This window comes from Dermacentor andersoni, chromosome 2 (assembly GCF_023375885.2).
Source record: "Dermacentor andersoni chromosome 2, qqDerAnde1_hic_scaffold, whole genome shotgun sequence".
In the NCBI taxonomy this organism is placed as follows: domain Eukaryota; kingdom Metazoa; phylum Arthropoda; class Arachnida; order Ixodida; family Ixodidae; genus Dermacentor; species Dermacentor andersoni.
The window spans coordinates 203,774,704-203,792,330 of NC_092815.1; the positions used below are offsets into that span (position 1 = coordinate 203,774,704).

At 47.3% G+C, this 17,627-nt stretch overlaps 1 long non-coding RNA gene across 1 annotated transcript; it reads right to left on the reverse strand.

Annotated features, from left to right (window-relative positions):
- Positions 1-1,038: 1,038 nt before the first annotated feature.
- On the reverse strand, positions 1,039-17,106 carry LOC126540064 (uncharacterized). Its single transcript, XR_011892644.1, has 4 exons — positions 16,096-17,106; positions 8,447-8,512; positions 7,828-7,935; positions 1,039-1,401 (listed from the first exon to the last, which is right to left on the reverse strand). It is a non-coding gene; the product is annotated as an uncharacterized lncRNA (long non-coding RNA).
- Positions 17,107-17,627: the final 521 nt, after the last annotated feature.

A 17,627-nucleotide genomic window follows, 5' to 3' on the forward strand; every position in this document is an offset into this window, starting at 1 on the left:
CGACACAGAGGCGCAGCCCTCATACTCCATTTTAGCGCGCATATATTTGTTTCCTTTCAATGAAATTTTCGAGTTGTGAGTAAGCGCCTTTTTCCGGTATTCTCTATCCGTACTTGTCCTTGTGCGCTTTTACAGTTTCAAGATGCAAGTAAACAAACTAGCTCAACTGTCCGTTCTCTTATCCTAAATAACCGGCCTATGCACTCTGCTTTATAAGGTCACGCTACTTGAACAGGCATAACGAAAATGGTGACGTCAAAATCACCGCGCCTTACTCGAGAGCGTCCCCATTAGATTATATGGCAGTCGGGCAAGGTAGCATGATGTCGCGGATAGAAATGCATCGGCCTTGTGCTATCTAGGAGGCACAGATATGGCACGGCTGAGAGTGGCCACGCGGACGCTATCATGGAAGCTGTCTGCGATGCGTACAGAATCTAGGTGCACAGAGGGCTGATAGCTTCGTGTGCGCTGTGTACTCGCCGCTTAGTTCGCGTTGAAGTGAGAGGCAAGTACGAACTTTAGTTCGCTCACTGCTAGTGTCATACTTCCTCATGCCAGCGTTTTGACAGTGAGTGTCCGTGGTCACATAGAGTGAGGCGTGTTCGTGTTTGCCTGTGCGCGCGTGACACCATGGTTCTTAATTTAGTTATTATGCGAAAGTTTACTAGCTTACGCGGCCGATAAAACTCGTCACTTCGTATAGCAGTCTAATAAATTGCTATCACAATCGATGCTTCGCCTTTCGGCGAAACTACGACTTTTTTATAACTAACACAAGAATAAGATATGAGATATACACTCCGTTTTTGTGTATGCTAATATTTTTTGGCTTATTACAATAGTGCAAAATAATAGTGTTCGACCACCTTCAACAGACGTCTTGATTAACCGTCTTTCGGAGATGCTTTCATTTTCCAGCTACCTCACGTGCACCACCATGTATCCATGAAGCATTGGATGAGCTGTCAGTGGCTTAGTCTCCTAATCCTGTACCCCTCCTCCATACCCCATGGCGCTCTGGTAGTGATGGCGCCTTCCAATGAAAGACGGCGCGTACAGGTGAAGGTAGTTATGTGGCCTTGTCGTATATCCTCTTCTAGTCTGTTGCAGAAAACATACAACGCGGACATAAAATGCACTAAAAAAATGCACACCGCTGTATGTTCTCTCATCGTGAGGATGTCGGCGTCGTTCTGCCTGCCTGTACGGGTGATCGCGATGAGGATTAGTGGAGATGCGGCACGTGGAGTGGAACAGGTATCGCTTCGTCCACTGAAAGCGCACAGTCACGGCGCCTATTGTAACTAAAGGAGATGTTCGAACTGCGAGACAATGGTGGCTTACACGCAGTTTGTCGTGCATTTTCAGCACGGGGTCGTCTTTGAGCTTGTTGCCAGGCTGAAAAAAATGAAAACAATGGCGTTAGTTCTTTTCGACCGACCCTCTCGTGATGTGAATTAAGCTTTACTAAAACATGTTATAGGCGCGCGCCGTTTAAGCACACGAACTAGATAGGCATCAAAATTGTTTAGGCTGTATCAGAGACGCAGGCGCAGTGGGGTACGTGAAACGTCTTGTGCGTGCTGCAGAAGGTGTATGCCCAACAAAATGCCCCACTTATACACTTAAAAACACACTAGAAAGCATGCATGGTTGACTTAGGCTATGGCTACTTGGGGTCTTACGGTCTAATTTTTCAATCACGCTCTCGCTCTGATCGTAGTGGGCTCGATTGTTTTGCCGAGTATGTTCGGGGACAACCTTCTAAATGACCGCCCTTCTGATGGCACCAAAGATCGCCCTGCGCCGCTCGAATCCGCCGCACTTGTACACGGTTGAGGCTCCTGCGCTTGGGCTCCCTAGGCACAGGCACACGTTCCGCCGTGGCCAGAGGGGTTGCGTATCCCTCTGTTTCCATGTCCATGTCTCTTCACGCCATTTCGATTCTACGTGTCGAAGGCGTGGTGGCCATATCCGGGCTACCGTCAAATTTCTACAACATATTGCCCCTATAACGCTTTCCGTATGAGCACAGGTTGGAGGTTGAAGGATTGTAATTACTATGAATGAGTGAGCTCCGTTAAATTCGACCACACACCCTCGGATAGAGAAACTGGCCCCCGAGCTATGCATATCTCGACTCTGCGCGCGAGGATAAATTTAGCTCTGACTGTGCCGTGCGTGGTGCGACGACGGCGCCATATGCGCACGCGACAGATGCGTGGTGAAGTAATGGGTTTTTATTGCGATAGCAATTATATGGAGACTCCAGGCGCATTCTTGACGTCGCGTCACCGTGATGTTCTGTATAAAGTCGAAGGGCGATAACGCCGTCATCACCCGTTGTATGCTCTATGTGGGAGTGAAAGCGCGCGAGAGAAGCCGACGATCGCGGGTCAACCTGGCGCGCGCGAAGGAAGAAAGCGGAGAGCAAACGCGCAGTCCTCCGTCGCGCGAAAGGCCGTAAGAGGAGGGGAAGGAGGGAGAGGGGGCGGCGTTGCGCTCCGGTGGTATTTTGCGAGCGGGCAAAGGGAACTGACGATCGCGGCCCAACCTCGCGTGCCGTATGCAGAGGAAAGCGGTGAGGCAGTGCGGGAGGGAGAGGCGGCTTCGACTTCACCTACAAATGAGTACTTTGCACGGCCGTGTGCGGTCGCGCGCACCGTATATTGAAAGGGATCTGCGGATGGCTCATAGCTCTGTGCGCGCTGTGTCCTCGCCGCTCTTGCGTTGAAGCGATAGACAGCACGAAGGTCACTTCACTCGCTGCTGCTGCCGTGCTTGCTCGCAACAGCGCTTTGACAGTGAATGTCCGCGCTCATCAAGTGAAATGTGTTCATGTTTGCTTGTGTGCGCTGACAGCATGCTTATTAATTCAGTTAGTAAGCGAATGTTTCCAAGCTTACACGGCCGTTATCGGCTGTATGAACTATCCTTACTTCGCATAGCTATTTATTAATTTGATATCGCAATGGATGCTACCATTTTAGGATGAAACTGCGACTTTTTTTTTTTCCTTTTGCAGAAAGATGCCAAAGCGCGGGGTACTACGCTTGCAGAGATATAAGCGATGTCAAATGTTTTTGTTACATGCTGTTTTAGCAAGCGACGCCCAATGCTTGCCGAAATCAAAGGTGTTTCACGTCAGAAGATGCCTTGATACGAAAACCTGGGTACCACTAATAAGCGAGAGCGAAAAATGTAATGAATGAAAACAATTACAACATAGAAATAAACAGTTTCAAACATACAGCATCGCGAAGTACAGAAACCTCATTGGAATGACTGTAGCTACTGCTCGGCAATGTTGAGCTGAGGAAAGAAAAAAAGCATTCACACAGCCGTAAATTATATGTATATATTCATGACCAACGGGCAATGAAGCCAAGGAAGGCATCGGGGATAGTAGCGGTGGTTGAAATTGTAATGTAGAAAATAAGAGAAAATGGAAATGAAAGTGGACGAAAAGGTAACTTGTAGCCTGTGGGAGCTGAACCAAGAACCTCCGCACTACGCGTGTGATGCACTATCAACTCTGCTACGGCGACGGCTATGACTCCTGCCACTCACCTGTATATTTATATATTCTAGATCTAGCCCCAGGAGTGTTAACCAGCGCCACTCATAGCCATGGTGGGCGGATGTGGAGTGATCATTTTTGCTCGGTGGCGTCATGTAGCACGTGAACGTAGCAGAGTATGCACGGGGCCAAAAAATCCCTCGTATGCGACCTAGCGACATCAACGAGGCCAGATTCGAGACCCTCGCTGCGAATGCATGAGACAAGGGAAACTGAGGGGCTCGATTTTCATTCAACATGACCGTATAAATCCAACAGACAATGAAGCCAAGGATAGCAGCAGCGATGTTAGCTGTGGTTAAAAAAATGAAATGCGGAAAATAATAAACAGCTCCTCACCAACTGGACCCGCTGATTTCTTTCTACAGTAGTCACTGACAGTCTACACTCGCGCGCCACGAGACACAAACTTTTTGCTGCTTACCATCCACAAACGACAGGATTAACCTCAACCGAACCCTTTTTGTTATGCTTTCCCTGTTATCTACCTGCTGAACAACGCGACTAGGACGTTGCATTGCTGCTCGGAACCTTTGTCTATAAATCTTCTCGCAATGATGAGGTTTCTCTCCATTCCTCATCTTGTTTGGCCGCGGTCCTACGCTCCCTTTCGACACCGTTCTGCCTGCTTGTGTGAATTTCACATCGGAGTACGCCCGTGTAGCCACGTCTGTTACACACCGGGCGCCTAGGTTCTCCTTTGGTCCCCGGCGCGACGCGTTGGACTCTCGGAAATGTTACTCTCACGCCATTCCCTTACCGCGTCTTGCGTCAAGCAACCGACCTCACGTATGAAATCGTCCCTGTTGACCCCACCGTGACTCAGCCCCGCTCCGACGTAGTACACGTCGGCCGTCTTAAGCCGTATCATTCGACCGCCTCCTAACCAGCACCGGGCCGGTGCTTCAGCCGCCAGGGGTCATGTGACAAGTTGATGAAGAAGACGTCTAAGCTTAGCCCGAAGACGACGCTCCTGGACTTCGCGAGCCAACTGCCATCTTGTAAGCCGCTACAGTCTTTGTAAATATCCTGTAAATATATTTCGCGCTTCTCTTTTTCCCGTAATCATATTATTGCACCCATTCCGCCTACTTTGTCCATACAGGAGTAACTACTTCGCCCACTGCATAAGAATAGCGATGTAGGCGGGTTGGTTTCAGTCGATGGTGTAAATTTCTCCAGCGCGAGCACTGAAGTGCGGAAAGAAAGGTCGAAATAGGACAAAAGAAGAAGGTATGCAAGAGGGCAAACACGAACACTCGTGCGTGCCCTCTTGCATTCCTTGTTCCTTCGTCCTTTTTGACCTTTCTTTCCGCACTTCAATGGTTTGCGCTGGAGAAATTAAAACCATAGTTCACCCAAGCAAAGCAAACCTCGCAACCATTATGTTTCTTGAAGATACTGCTAGCTCCCTTTGCAAATGTGTCTTGCAAAAGAGTGTAATCCATGCTTCCTAACTCAATATTCTGCCGCAGCTTTCTGTTTTAATTCGTTCTAATACAAATACGACCAAGGAGGAGACAACATTAACTGAAAAAGAAATATTACTCCGTTTTCAGCTGTTGCCGCCTGCTTGTCGTTGTTGGACACCACCAGCCCTCCTCCCTTCCCGCGCCCCCTCATTCATGCAACGGTACTAAAGATTTGAAAAGGCAATAAATTCAGCTACTGCTTCCCTAGGTGCAAAGATGTTGCATATGGATTTATTTTTATTTTTTAGCGGCCGATGCTCATTCCACCCGTGGAGCCATCAATTATGCCAGTCACGCAGGAACAGCGCTTATATAGGTCAGCGCTATTCGCGTCATGGTGGTTAAGTCACGCTTTAAGAACCAATACACGAAAAGACATCGCCGACTACTTGAAGTAACAAAACATATTCGAAATCGTTCATTTTGCTGGTATTTGTTAATTCGACCTTTGATGCAATTCGAAGAAGTCTAGCCGTGCCGCAAGGATTTAATAGGAGCTCTACGGATAGTTCGACTACTTAGAGATCGGGAATTGAAGATAACAGTGTGTTCCAAGCGAAACTGAATGGTAGTGAACATGACGACAACAACCTTTGTTAGCTTGTCGTTTGAGTAAACTGATTTTCTTTTTTCACTTTCCTCTGTTAGGGGATGGCTTCATTGAAAGTAAAAATGTCTGCAGATGAGGTGCAACGTCTCTCGGAAATCTGTTGAATTGGACGTCTTGTATAACGAATTCACTTTGCACGCGAACGTCGCTTGTTTCCTTGCATATTTACCTCAAAGTTCGGTACGTAATTATTTATACCCATCCAATGGGTGTAGCTGGTATTCTGGGCTTTTATCAACAACTTTTCGCGCATATATATCAGTGCTCTTTCCTATAATGACCAGGCATATCGCGGTTAGCGTGTTTGGCGCTTCAGATATTATGCGTCAGTTATAACTCATTCAGAAACGCAGTGGACAACGTAAGCGCTACTTTTGAATGGCAGTCAGTACAGTCATTTGTACTTATGTGTTTTCGTCACTGTCCATCCTCTTTTCACGAGCTGGTTATATACAAAGAATTGTGTCTAACACCAAACATTTGTGTTCCTTTAGGACATAAAGAATCGATCGGCTTGCAAAGGCCACGTCGCCAAAACGACGCCAAATAAACGGCACGACGACCGCGGAGATTTGTTTAACCCCATTCACAGATTCAGGCCTGGCATACAACACGAAGCCATGTGCGGTGAGGCATCCGAAAAGCACTCGTGATTATAGCGGTTCTTAAAGGGTGATTCGAATCCTCACGCGTTGCGAAGGACCGAAAAAGCTTCGGTGTGAGGCGTGGTAAGCTACTACATAGTACTGTATGCTACTGTATACTGTTTCAGCTATACGTGCTTTAGCTGCTAGAATAAGACAGGCTGCCTGGTGTGGCGATCCGTGTCAACTACTTTTGCAGGGCGATGTTACCGCGCCTCACGAGCCGCCCACGATTGGTTGACGTTATTCGGTGTGTCGTCACTTAACTTCGTACAATTAAACGGAAAACGCTCTACAAATGATGTTCTCTAACGAGGAGATTACTAAGGCTATGCCCCTTCATACCCAAAGCATTATAGAACACAGTGGAGGAGGCAGCAGGGTCGCCTTTGAAATGCATCATTTGTCACCAAATATATATATATATATATATATATATATATATATATATATATATATATCTGTGTGTGTGTGTGTGTGTGTGTGTGTGTGTGTGTGTGTGTTCGCTGGGAAATCACGCTGGCCCCGGTAGTAAAATGAAGACAGAGTACGACGCAGGTTGAATTAGCACAGTGGCTGGTGCGCCAGTACGGCTGGTCCCCCAGCCGCAACCTCAGTGAAATATACTGTACTATTCAACGTGCGTCCTACTCTCTTCATATACATATATTTATATATATGTGCATATATTGTCATATCCTAAGAAGCCAACAAACACTGACACCAAGGACAACAAAGGGGAAATTACTTGTGCTTAATAAATGAAAGAAAGAAACAATAAATTAATGGAAATTAAAGTGGATGAAAAAGCAAATTACCGCAGGTGGGAACCGAACCCACAACCTTCGCATTTCGCGTGCGATGCTCTACCAATTGAGCTACCGCGGCGCGGTTTCCCCATCCATTTTCTTGGGTATTTATGTGTCCTAGTAGGACCCTGGGAGTGTTAGCCAGCGCCACCCCCCCCCCCCCTTTCTTCTCGTTTATTACATAACGAGGGTCTCGAGTCCGGCTACATTGATGCCTTCAAGTAGCATATGTGGGTTTATTGACCCCTTGCCTTCACCCAAAAAGATCACGTTCTCGTGACGCCTGCGGCAAAAAGGACGTTCCACGTCCGCCGCCAAGGTGTGTGAGTGGTGGCGCTGGCTAACACTCCCAGGGTCCTACTAGGGGACATAAATACCCAAGAAAGTGGATGCGGAAACAGCGCCGGGGTAGGTCAATTGCTAGAGCATCGCACGCGAAATGCGAAGGTTGTGGGTTCGGTTCCCACCTGCGGTAAGTTGTGTTTTCATCCACTTTAATTTCCATGAATTTATCGTTTCTTTATTTCATTTATTAAGCGCAAGTAAGTTCCCCTATGTTGTCCTTGGTGTCAGTGTTTGTTGGCTTCTTAGGATATGACTAATAAAAATCGGGCCCCTCTGCTAACCCCCTTTCTTCTCGTTTATATATATATATATATATATATATATATATATATATATATATATATATATATATATGGGAACGTACTATGGCGCCCCACTTGAGAACCATTGAGAGCGCGACGCTGCCGCAGAAGCAGAGCACGGCAGCCACGATAGCCCACGCGATGAACAGCCGCAGGGACTCCAGGGGATCCTGCGAAGTTACACCATGAGTAAAGGGCATCACGTACGTACCACGTGATGCACGAACAAGTAACATTACGGGTAGCTAATTGAATTGTGTTTTGGTAGTAAGAGACGGTAGTGCCAAGTAATTTTCCCCTTTTACGGTAAAGCCAGCGGTCATGGCTTTATGCAGTACACAAGCTAAGGCACTCCTGGCTACGGAAATGAGAACATGACGACGACATGGCGAATTGGGGCACTTCTGAGTCCCACGTGTAATGTTTGAGGTAATAATTAATGCAACTTTTTTTTTTTCGCAAGCATTCGTATAAGTCTCCCTACTGCTCGGAAAAGACTTCCAAAAATTTGTCATCCAAACACTGTCGTGTGCACTGGTGTTTGTAACGAGTGCCGCCAGTGTGAGACTATCGCGTTTGTATTCATGTTTGGCCCAAGTTTTTTATGTATTATTGTAGTTTTAGGCCTGAAAATAAACTGCAAAAAAAGTAAATATGTGTGTGCACATCAGCGTTACTTACGTCTACGAATTTTGTGATGCTGTGGCACGTTGGATTTTCCGCGAGTTCCTCCTTTGGTACTCGAAACTGAAAGTTCAAAAAAAAAGTTTGTGTTGTTCCTAGTGAAAATGAGCTGTGTTTTATGTATTCGTAATGGGCACTAATACGACCGTCTAGGGAACAAACATCTCAACCACATAAGGCGGGACGCAATTATGAATAAGTTCTACGACATCGTCCTTGCCTGCAACTTACTAAATAAACAGTATGGAATTCTTAACAACGCATTCAGCACGCTTTTATGCCTCACAGCTCGCTGTTTCAGGGCAATATCAGATACTGCGCTAGTCTGAAAGATGTGTCTTTTAAAGCTTGCGTACGCGAGGGAAGGATGAATGTTGCAAGACAAACGCCGAAGCAAATTTTTATCATTCTGCTGTGCTGAAATATCCTGCGCAACACCGTGTCAACGCATTTAGCTTTTCGCTGTTGAGAACATACTGCCACGTAGTAAGGACGGTGCAGAAAACAGCAGCGATACTGTAAATGACGAAACAAGCTTTTAAAACGAAAGCTTTACTAACCGCGTCGGGCCGAATTTCGCCATCGCCACAATTTGACCTTCATTTCACCGCAGCTGCGTCTTAGCCTTGGCAACGCATCACGTGACTTGCCGCTGCCGCCAGCTTGGCGCATGCGCTCTCCGTAGTTGGGTCGCCGCCTAATCACGTGACTCGCCGCGCGCCTGGCCAAGAGCAGTGCCGCGCTCGCCTAGTCAGTGCGAGCGCGGATAAGAGCGAGGCCGGGCCGTCTTCTCTGAGCGTCTCGCGGGAGCAGGAGACTTTGAGCCGTCGTCGCCAAGCGGCGTCTGACCACCCCGCGGATATGGCCCAGCGAACTGCTTCACTGGAGAGGGTACGGAATGCAACAGGCGTCGCACCGTCCAGATCAATGTAGCGACCACGTTTGCACCTTCTCCGTTTGTGTTTCGTCGCGGCGCATGTTCACGGCGTCTTTTTGCGTGTCTAGCATTTGCACTTTCCCCATAGCACAACGGGTGTCGCACCGTCGAACGATGCGCATCTACCCAATCCTAATCACAGTCGTGTCTAGCCACTGACCTATAGGCACAGCCGTCATACCTGGCTTAACGATGATTGTATACCTATGTATAATAATTACAGCTAAATTAAAGGTTCACCAAACGAAACCAAGACTTAACCAGGCTAAACAAATCTTTCGCTGTGCATATCCAGTGTTCGCTGGGGTAAGCCACAGCCGATTTTTGTGTAATTGGCGAACTTGTACCCCAAAAAAACTGTCTACACTCAAAGAACAACGATAGCGACGAAAAACAGTCCACGATTGTCAAAATCTGATCTGCGGGTCAAGCGCCTCGGCTTTCATACATCACTCGTCGAAGGCTCAAGTGCAATCGCTGGTGCCAGCGTGGTCTCTAGAAAGTACTGCACAATTCATGTAGCAAATGCAATATGATTATACAAGGTTTGGCGAGGACGCACACAACTGATTGAATCAACGATAACGTTGGCGTAAGTTATAAATCATGCATGCGCCTCTTGCGCTGAGCAATGACGTTTCACACTTGTTAGCCGGAGAAAAAGCGGTCACCAGAGAAGGATAAACAAGCACTCATGCCAATGCTCCTTGACAAGTATCGTCTCGGTGCTGCGAACAAGAAAGCGTAAAGGAAACCACGAATAAATAAGAAGAAAAAGAAGCACAGAAACAAAACCCTTAATTTTGTCAGCGGGCCTAGAAAGGCTTAAGGACGCACCACGTGGATGACTTCATGCCATGCGCGGCGGCGCTGTAATTGTGAAATGCCGTCTGGCACGACCTCATATTCCAGTGCGCCAATACGTCCCATTATCTTGTAGGTTCGCAAATAGCGTCGCAACAGTTTCTCGCTAAGTGCTCGCCCACGTACAGGAGTAGCGGCTCAAACAAGGTCGCCGGGATGGTATTCCACGTAGCGATGTCGAAGATTGCAGTGTCAGCTGTCGGCCTTCTGGTTCTTGATGCGCATGCGGGGGAGCATTCGCGCTTCTTCGGCGCGCTGGAGATAGGCGGCAACCTCAAGATTCTCTCCGTCAGTACGCGTGGCAGCATGGCGTCGAGAGTCGTCGTCGGGCTCCTCCTGTAAACCAGCTTCAACGGCGTCATATGCATTGTTTCTTTGACTGCTGTGTTATAAGCGAAGGTCGCGCACGGCAAAACGGCTTCCCACGTCTTGTGTCCGGCGTCGACGGACATTGCTAGCACGTCGGCAAGGGTCTTGTTCAGCCGGTCCGCAAGACCATTCGTCTGCGGATCGTAGGCATTTGTCCACCTCTTGCGTGTCTGGCTATATTGCAGAATGGCTTGGATGAACTCTGCTGTAAAGGCCGTTCCCCTGTCGTGATGATGACTTCTAGGCCACCATGTGGCAACAGGATGTCCTCCACGAAGAATTTTGCCACTTCGACTGCACTACCTTTCGGCGGAGCTTTTGTTTCAGCGAAGCGGGTAAGTTAGTCCGTTACCACGACTATGCATTTCTGGACGTTGACGTCGGAAGGAGTCCCAACAAATCCATCGCAACATACTCAAACAGTCAGTAAGGAGGCTCGATCGGTTTTAATTTTCCCGATGGCCTCGTCGGCGATGCCTTGCGTCGCTTACAATCACTGCATGTCTTGACGTAACGGGCGACGTCGGCGGTCAGGCGCGGCCAATAATACTTATCTTCTATTCTTAGGACTGTATGGCAAACCCGAGGTGGGCGACTGTCTGATCGTTGTGAAGAGCGTGCAGGATTCCTGACAAGTGCGCTGCACGCACAATGAGAAGAGAGGTTATGCAGGCTGGCGACCATTTCTTCTTCACCAGGACATCTTTTCGTAAGAAAAGCGAAGACAGTCCTCGCCTAAATACCATCGGGACAAAGTTGGTGTTGCCTTGCAAGTACGCAACAAGGCTTCTGAGCTACAGGTACCCTTGCTCCTGCTCGGCAGAGTCGTGGGCGCTTATTGTTCCTAGGAAGGCATCATCATCCAGTTCGCTTTGCACTGGCGTGTCCGAAATGTCCCTTGGGGCGCGCGACAGGCAAGTCGGCGTCACAATGCTTTCGTCCGGACTACGGTGATATCTAAATCCTGGAGTATGAGACTCCATCGTTCAAGGCAACCGGAAAGATCCTTTAAGTTAGCCAACCAACACAAGGCGTGGTCGTCTCTTACGACTTTGAAATGCCTGACATATATACAAGGCCGAAATTTCGTGATAGCCCAAATGATCACAAGGCACCCTTCCTACGTCGTAGAATAATTCGCTTCCGCTTTCGACAGTGACCGGCTAGTGCAAGCTATTACGCTTTCAACTCCATCCTTCCTTTGAATGAGCACGGCACCGAGCCCTACGCTACTTGCGTCGGTGTGGATTTCCGTCTCGGCTTCTTCGTCGTAGTGAGAAAGCACCAGTTGTGACAGCAGCTACCACTTCAGCTCCTGAAATGCATCTTGCTGCCGTGTTTCCTATGTAAAGCCGACGTCAGATGTAGTGATATGGGTTAATTATTACGCAATTTTCGAAAAGCGCCTTACAACGCGCCTGTAATAGCCACACAGGCAGTGGCGTAGCAATAGGGGGGGCCGGGGGGCCGTGGGCCCCGGGTGCAAGGGGCCAGTTGGGGGGGGGGCGTGTCATATACGCCTGAAGACACCCCTCTTTCCGCCAGCTTGACTGGGCGCAAATTGCAAAGAATGCTCCGGTATCAGTAGCCCGAGCTCATGCACCCGATGCGTTGCGCCGCAGAATTGTCGACTGCAGCTCTATCAACACCCCACGAAATAATTGCACGAATGTGCGGGCTAAAAAATTTAAATCGCGAAATGGTCACTAAACTACTCGCCTTAGCGGAACGTTTCATGTGGAGTGCGCTCGTGCTGTGCGTTCATGTTGGGAGCAGGAGTCGCTAAACATACAGTGAGGCGTTGTAAGGCGTTTGGGCTCTTGGGTCCCTCTTCCGTTCAGAACGCGCAGCGAAGACGAACAAAGACAGCAGCGAGCGGGCGTTCAACCAGCGGGCCCGGCGCTCGCGTTTACGGCGAAGCGTTCGTTGAGAGCGACGTTGCATAAGTGGGGCCGTCAAAAGTCGCGAATAGGATTCTCTGGATCGCCTTCAGACTCGGTTCGGCCGAAGAGTTTGGCGGCGCATGACTCGACAGGCTGTAGTCGCGGGCCCGCCGCGATGTCCGGCTCGCTTTTACTTCCCTTCTCCCGCTCGCTCCGAGAAGCCGCTGCGAAACCTGCCGTTATGTTTCACGCTTTCCTTCTTACCCTCGAAAGTTTCAGAAAACTGTTGTTGTTGTGTGACTTCATGTCACAAGAACAGTGTCTGTATCAGCTGCACAGAATTTTATAAAAGAAAAGGTGAATTTTGTAAGGATATTTCCTGATCGAGATTCTATGGTTATGTCTTTTTGTGATTACTAGGAACTCGGTAGCGCGAAAAATATGGCAGATAAGTAATAACCATATCCTTAATGATCCCGTAATTAGTACTTATAGAGGAAGCACTTCAATTCGAGAATTGAGGACTCAAAGTCATATTATTAACTCAACAAAAACTTCTTAAACAAACTCGTTTTGGTTGCTACAACCTACAGTACTTTGGCACTGCGGGCGGCACCCAGTATATGGCAGCAGCGAAAGAAATACGAAATAGTGGACCAGTGAGGTTGATCCCTTAATCCTCTCCATTGCGAGTGCAGACCAACAGTAGTGCAAGCTTTCGCTGGTACGGGCTTCATCGCGGCCTTTTCTTTCTTTTTTTATGGTGACGCCAAGAATCGACGCGAAGCGTGCTCTATTCTGTTCCCAATCTTGCGGTGGTACCGCAGCTCGGATAATCACGTTTGTACGTATAGCAGCAAATGAAAACAAGGCTTTATTGATCAGAATGAAGAGAACTCGTAATTGTCGTAGCATTGGCGCCCGCGCAGCGGGGAGGCAGGTAGCATTTTATAATAGGGTGGGGAGATCAGCGTCACTGACAAACAATTTAATTTTCGTTTTCGTTCAGGGCTGCCCACAGACAGAATACTGCGTGCCATAGTACCTACGACGATTTTTGTGAAGTTGTTGGGCAAGATATGAATGTCGGGCTTCAATTTTGCTAATGCAATATTGCCGCTAAAATTGGTAATTAAAGCTTTATTATAAATATATTTTGTTACTTGTGACGTGAGTCATCTTTTCCACGATTCCGCATTTGTATTGGCTGCCAAGCCTTACAGTCTGGCAGAAGATGTGCACATGGGCTTATCACACGTTATCAGTGCAGCACCCTGTGTTATTTGGCGCAGGAAAAACAGCGTGTATATTTGCTGCATTCGCGATCTCTGGAAAAGAACCCGAAGGAGAGGGGGACCCGGGGAACGTGCGCGGTATCCAAGGCGGCTGTACTGGGGCTGAAACCTGGAAATTGTCGATATCCTCGCCTTCCTCGACTACATAAGAGGGGGGGGGGGGGGTGACAGAAGACCTATGGATCCCGGGTACCAGACGACCTAGCTACGCCACTGCACACAGGTCAAGTAATCTGCGCGCTGCCTTCTTGTCGACGGGCCGTGGGCCGCCACGCGGCCTGACGGGCCGTCACAATGTACCGACGCCGAGCTTTCTGCCATCTGCAGACTGTCGGCGTCGGTACAGTGTGACAAGGGGCCAACACGAAGGAAAAAACGCTGTCGCCGATAGTCGGCAGACCGAAATCGGCGTCGTGTTGACCTAGTGTTAATGAGCCTTTAGCGATGGCAGTTGTCTTCTCCGGATCGGGACAGACTCCAGACTTTCTAATGACATGGCCTGAAAATAGCTGCTCCTCGTATGTGAAGCGGCACTTCTGTCGCAAGTCGCCTAAGGTGATCGTCGCATTTCCCGGCGAAGACGACGACGTCATCCACGTAGACAAGGCTTGCTTACCACTTCGACTTTGCTAACACCGTGCCCATAACACACAGTTTAGTCTTGGATTTTGATAACGGCTGCGTCAGGTTTACCAGTGGCTGGAACGTCGCGTCGTCACGTCTTCTGTTGTCGGCGTATTCTTTGCTCCCATGCTTCGTCTGCGGCACCTCGTTGATATGCTGTCGAAATGTTAGTGGGAAGACAATAAGAGGGACGAAATGAACACTGGTCGTAAAGAACGCACGAAGGGACACGGGGAGCGCCACGACCAGTGTTTCTACAGGCAGTGTTTGTTTCGTCTATCTTATTGTCTTCCAGTACATATAGCTCAAGGAAAACCAATGCACACCAAGTGGCCCAAATCATCGCGCTTGTATGGCGGTTTCAGTGGGCTTATGCAATGTTAAAATTCGATTATTATAAATTATGTTGCGTTTCAGGTATTGAATTCCTTTCGTGTTTGTTTTGTGATGTCTATAGAAACCGTGCGTGCAATAAAAATATAAGATTCAGCGCGGTTATACAGCGCAGTAGCCTTGATTTGCATATCTCAGCACTTCACCATGTCGAGCCACGCGCAAGCTGCATGGTCCTTCATCTACTAGGTGAGGATTCTAGGATACAATTATAGTTTACTTTGCGTCACTTTTTAATCAATATACTGAAAGGCAGAGAATATGAACTACCGCACATGCTACTAAGCAGTTGAAACGCCTCTCCGTGATTATTGGGCGCTTTTTCTTCTATAGATATGTTGTGCAACAAACCGTTGTGGTGGTATAAGACTAGCCATTTGCAAGAATCGGATAATTCATTTCCACGGAGAAAGACAGTTTTACAATAGTCTATAGTCAGTAATATGTAATGTGCAGGAGGTACAATGCTTGGCACAATACTCGAGCTAGTAACATACAGGGTGTTTCAGCGAACACTTTCAAAAATCTTAAGAAGTTACCTGTGCCCGATATCACAATTCTAGTTCATGAGCTGGTCTACTCGAAGCGGCGGACAATACTTGCACAAGGGGTTGAGATCCAAAATCGATGAATTAATAAAACTTCACTAATGAAGTTTTTAACTAATTACATTATGGCGCATATCGCAGTTTACAAATTCTAGCAGTGGAGCTCGCAGTGCGGATCCACTTGGAACGAATTCTCAGGACGACATCAGTTTCGAGATATGAATTCCCGAACTTTGCGAAGAAATGCATTGGCGTTCCAGTTAATTTGTTAACAAAACGTCGTTTCATGCACTGAAGCACACAAGTAACTGTAACGCCAATGCATTTCTTCGCAAAATTCGGGAATTTATATCTCGAAACTGGTGTCGTCCTGATAATTCGTTCCAAGTGGGACCGGTCCGTCCGCCTTGCGAAGTCCACTGCTAGAATTTGTAAATTGCAATATGGGTCATAAGATAATTAGCTAAGTTCATTAGTGAATTCTTGTTGATAAGTCGATTTTGCATTTAAATTTTCTGTGCAAGTAGGGTCCGCCGCTTCGAGTAGAACTGAGCTATCTGCCACAGACAACCTTTAAAAATGTTTGAGAGTGTTCGCTGAAACAGCCTGTATAATGACCGTTGCTTTGTGGAACGTTTTCTTAGTGTTTCCTGTTAGATGTGTGCGAGGGGCTTTTCGATAACATTCCTCAAGGGTAATCAATAAAGCAAATCGACAGGCCACCAATACGTACTTTTTGCATGCCGCTGAAGAGTATGACCCCTGTACAACTGTTTAAGAAGCACTCCGTACCGAAGTAAATGTCGAAGTACAGCATGTAATCTGCAAGCAGCGAAAAAGGTTGCATTTGTTTAAAGTCAAGGGCTGATAGATTGTTGCCATCGGAGTTTTATTCTTATCGGTGATAGTTGCTTTTCCTCGCTATCGTTGAAATCATGAGTATGTTGTCCTGAGCGCCTTCTCCAGCCAGAGCTATGTGGAATGATGAGACCTGATGTATTGGTTTTTTTTTTTTTTTTAATGTTGTCAAGATGCACAAGAACTGTTATAAAGATATACCGCTCAGCGCTTTTCCTTAACATTTCAACCAAAGTCTGGAATTCCTAAGTTGACCTGCAGTGTTTTCCGTGTACGAGATATCATGGCAAGAAACAGAGCTGCTTATTCTGGCTAAAACGACCTCGTCGCTATCGTTTCTTTGTCTGTAGCAACACATGTGGGCTACTAAAGCTTTAGGGTTACTTACACAATATATATACATATATATATATATATATGGGGCGGAGTATATGGTCACATGCGAGCAGAACATTGCCAACATTGCGACGCTTTGACACACACTCACGCTGTCATATTATTTACGATTCCCTGAGGCTTCTCACTATTTTTCTGCAGTTCAGAGGCTTAGGACCTTCATATGACGCAAGAGAATGAACTCGAAAATATCACGTCACTACGCCTTAATATTATTGCAATCAGCGGGAAATGCACTGAATATATGTAGTAATATCCGCGCAAAATACGTCAATGTGGTTCGTGAATTCACGCTCTGAGAAGAGACTCCTACCCCAAAATGTATTTAAAGAAATGTAAGCAAATGCGAGGTGCCAAAGTTCACTGACCAGAAAACACAAGTCAACACATAGAATACAATTGGATGGAGAGGCAAAGTACACAGAAACCTAACGAAAAGATAAGCTGATGTAAACAAATTAAATTCGGGGCCTTTACGTGCCAAAACCAAGATGTGATTATGAGACATGTCATAGCGGGGGGCTCCGGTTTAATTTGAACACCTGGGGTTGTTTGGATAGCACGCAATGGATTGTGCAAGGCGGTTATTGCACTTCGCCCCCATCGAAATGCGGCCGCAGCGGCCGGGATTCGATCCCATGTTTTCAGGCCTAGCAGCGCAATGGCGAGCCCACCACGTCACCTTGGCGGGTATTGGTCTAATTCAGCACACAAGAATATGAAGTCCTTGTGTGAAACTAATTATTTAGGGAAGCAGCTATTAGGCTAGATATGACTCTTAATAACATTATTCAAGCAGTAGAAACGCACACACTATCAAGCATGTAATGAGGCTACAAACATGTGAAATCCTAAAGATCCCAGTCATCGACTAATAATTCAGAAATGATAACGAAGGCTATGTTGCTGGACAATATGCAATAAGAAAAGAAAAGAAAAATGTTTTAGGTCAAGGTTTGCTTTCGCGTACAATCGCAAGAGTAACGCCCTGTAAGAATACTTAATAGCTCC